This window comes from Aulonocara stuartgranti (genome assembly GCF_965226115.1).
Source record: "Aulonocara stuartgranti genome assembly, chromosome: 7".
Lineage (NCBI taxonomy): Eukaryota > Metazoa > Chordata > Actinopteri > Cichliformes > Cichlidae > Aulonocara > Aulonocara stuartgranti.
In genome coordinates this window covers 69,240,733-69,244,948 of record NC_138945.1, presented here as the reverse complement: position 1 = coordinate 69,244,948, position 4,216 = coordinate 69,240,733, and positions in this window count along the sequence as shown.

Sequence of the window (4,216 nt, the reverse complement as noted above, 5' to 3'; positions counted from 1 at the left end):
CAAAAGGCTCAGAAGGGACGCGGCGCGCGAGCGAAAGATGCTCCCGCCCAGGTCCCACTTTTTCTTTTTTTTATCTTTTTTATTTCCACAGACCCCCCCCCCCCCCCCACACACACACACACACACACACACACACACACACACACCCCTCCCTGCCTCTGTAACGGAGACTCATCATCGGATTAGCGCGTGCGCGTCTTCGATATTTTCCAATCACTGCGTGCGGACCGCCCCCTCCCCGCCCCACTACTTAAGAGAGCCTCTCTCCTTTTCTCTCTTTCTGTCCCTGTTCCATCCCAAACTACTGCTTCAATTTCTTTTTTACAGTCTATCTATCTATCTATCTATCTATCTATCTATCTATCTATCTATCTATCTATCTGCAGACAGACAGACAGACAGATGTGTTGAAATAATGCAGAATGTGCCAAATGAGCACCGCTGGGAAATAAAGACAAAAACATCACGAGTCCTTTTTTTTAAAGATCATCTTAGTGATTTAGTGTCACTGAGTAAAACGTAGACTTTTACTGCCCTGCAGTGGCGCTAGGTGCATCGATGCATCCAATACAGTGTTTAAAGTATCGATGTCGTGCCAATAGAAAAAAACATAACTGGATCCTACACATATAAGATCACAGACTGGTTACATGAACCAGGGTTGCAGTATTTTCTGCGACTACTGTTCACATGAAGTATAATCAGAAGTATCTTATATTCCACTCAGTTAGCCATCACATCACTTACTTCCCTAAGTGAGAGTAGGCCTACATTAGTTCTTTATGGCAGTGTAAAATATTGATATGCATATGCCACTGTATATCGTGGCTGTGCTTTAAAAATCACACTGCTGTCAGTTTACAGAGGCTCTCACTTCTGCGCTCTTGGTATTTGTCATGGGCCTGAGCTTGTATATAAAACAGGACTCTGCGTTGTGTTTTTAAGAAGACAAGGAGTCTCTGATCGATCGTTGCCACTTTATTTCCTGAATGGAAACAACAGTGTTGTATCAGTGCACAGGCTCGCCACCAGAGATGGGCAGTAACGTGTTACTGTAATCCGATTACTTTTTTCAAGTAACGAGTAAAGTAAGGGATTACTATTGCAAAAACGGTAATTAGATTACAGTTACTTTCCCGTAGGAACGCTGCGTTACTGCGTTACTAAAACCGTGATTTTTTGCGAGAATGTCTCATGACAGTGACATAAGCCAGTGCGACGTTCTGGCAACAGCTGTGTGCAGATCAACAGTGGATCATATATTGAGTGCAGAGAGAGTATGAGCGTGCAGCGTTTAAAGCATGGAAGTACTGACCTTACTTTGAGTTTGATTCCATAAAAAGTGACAAAAACATTAGTGTCCGCTGTGCGTGGGAAGAAAACTTCTTTTTACAGCGAAAAAAAACCCTAAACTTCCAAACAAGCACCGAGTAGCTACGACGTAATGGGAAACTCACAGAGAAACTCGCGGATTCTTCCACTGACCGCGGCACACCTGCACCAGGGTAAACCTCCGCCTACCCCACTCCTGCTTTACAGGTGAAAATAGAGCAACAGGACCGCTGAGTCTTTGACTTTATTTATTTTCTGCTGTGTTTTACTTGCATCTATTTCAAAGAGTGAGTGTAAACACAAAAAATATTTTATTTTATGTGCTGGAATGTGCAGAAAATAGGTTTAAATGTTAAACTAATTTCTTCCAGTCAGAGAATGTTGCATATAATTAAATTTTTGCTTGATGCATAAAGTTAAAAGATTAAAACTAATAAAACAAGTTTTAAAAAGAGACTTTTCCATTTGATTACATTTTGTATGATGGATTATGTAGAAAAAGTAGAATTGGGCTGAAAGATCTATCGCTTTATCACCTATTCAGGTTGTAAATCGTGTTTTTAAAAAGTAACTAAGTAACTAAGTAATTAATTACTTTTGAAAATAAGTAATCAGTAAAGTAACTGGATTACTTTTTTGGGGAAGTAATCAGTAATTAGTTACTGATTACTTTTTTCAAGTAACTTGACCAACACTGCTCGCCACACACCACTCCGCACAGCCCACTACGGCAGAACATCCCATTAGCATTCCGCTTTAGCATACAGTTTTACACAATAATAAACAAATGAAAAGTACATAAAACTGGTGTTAGACATGTGTCCACTAAGCACTTATTACACTCGGTGCCCATCAGCTAATCAAACATGTTTTATGTGTCTGTACTACTTAGCTACATCGTGTGCGGAACAATACAACTCACCTCTCGTATGGCTACGGCAGACTGGCAGCGATTACTGCAGCCAGCCTCACCTAACCAGCCACACCGAGAGGGGGGGGGCGCTGTTTCCCCATTACACTGACATTTGTGGCAAGTGGAATAATACCACATAAACACTGTTACACTTGGTCACACACTTCAACCAGTTTTTGCCAGCCAGTGTGGTTTTGTTGGTCACTCTGGCGTAAATATCACACCCAAGCTGATCGCACAAGTGATCAATGGGGTTGAGGTCAGGACTGCAGGCCGGCCATTCCTCCACTCACAAATTCTGGAGGTCCCTGACAAACCCTACCCTGAGGGGTTGGGCGTTGCCATCTTTGACGATAGAGTTGGTTCCCAGACTGTGGATATATGGGGTGGGCACTGGTAGTAGACTCTCACCTCAATATCTCTCTGCACTGAGACTTATTCACCAGCCCAACGCAGCGCTTGAAAGGATATTTTGTACTCATAAAACAAACAAACAAAAAAACATGGAACGAGAATGTCGTTAGTTTTAGTTTGGGTGTGTATCGTCAAATTAGTGATCCCAAGCTGCCAGATGAAGCTTTGCATCACACTCTTATTGAGCACTGACATGTTTACATGACTGTAAGTTAAAGACCTTCAGAAAGTAAATGGTAAATATGTAGAAATATAAAATAATAAGAAAAACAAAACTGTAATAATCCTGCTTCTTGATATAGATAATAATTTAACTCTGACATATAAAATCTGTTAACCTTATAGCTACGTGTACATTGCTAAAAAACAACAACAACAAAACCTTTTTTATTTAGAGTATAACATGAAGTCAGTTAAACCTCTGGGGCCTTGGTCTGGTCAGGTAAGTAACAGAGGAAATTTCAGCATCACTGGTGTTAATGAAATAACACCAGGTGCATCAGAGGGGTAACAACTAGGCAGCTACTCCAGGAGAGCTGCACAGGACAGTAGAGCATCCTCGAGCCATCAGCAGCCCTGCATTATTCCTACAAAATAACCTCCAGCAGGCCACTGGTGTGAATGTCTCTGACCAAACAATCAGAAAAACAGTGGCCTCGTGAAGTCGTTCAGCATGACCAGTTTGGTGATGGTGATGATCTGGGGATGCACAGACCTCTACAGGCCTGGCAACTGCAATCCTTGGACCCACTGTCAGACTCTACACTGGTGCAGTGGGTCCTGGGTTCCTGCCAGTACACAACAATGCCCGGCCTCATGTTTTGACAGTGTTGGGAAGGTTACTTATAAAATGTATTCCATTACAGATTACAGATTACATGCAAAATGTATTCTGTAACGTATTCCGTTACGTTACTCGATGAGAGTAACGTATTCTGAATACTTTGGATTACTTAATATATTATAATGCTGTTTACAACTACATGAATGTCCTATTGCTGTGTGATTTATTACTGTTACTGAAGGTCCGCGACTCCAAACCGGACCTCTGGCTAATACGTCGGGTTCGTGTCGGGCTCGTAGCCAAAAACTAGCTTTACTTTGTTGTCTGGGTCAACTTTGCTAGTGAGAGACAGAGAGAGGCGTTGAAAGGCTGCTCCAACAGAACTTATTGTTTCAGAGGAAAACACGAACACGGTGTACAGTCGAGTCTTAATAGCTTACTTACAGCTGGGCTCGTCAGGCACTCTTCTTGGCTGCAGTGGTTATTATTATATTTACATGCTTCCAGCTCCCGTTTCTGATCGGTGACAACTCGTACTTTTCCTTTTTCTCCCTCCTCGCGCTCACAGACACATAACATGTATGGCAGTCCATTCTCCCTGCAGCACGGACTACACTGCCCATCAGGCTGCATGCTTTAGGGCGATGCCTGTAGCATTCTGCCTGTTAGCTTAGCACAACAACAACAAAAAAAGGCGCTCTCTCACCAGGAAACACACAGTCGCAGAGAGAGCGTCACCATGGCTGCCGCCTGGAACAACAGAGCATAGCTAT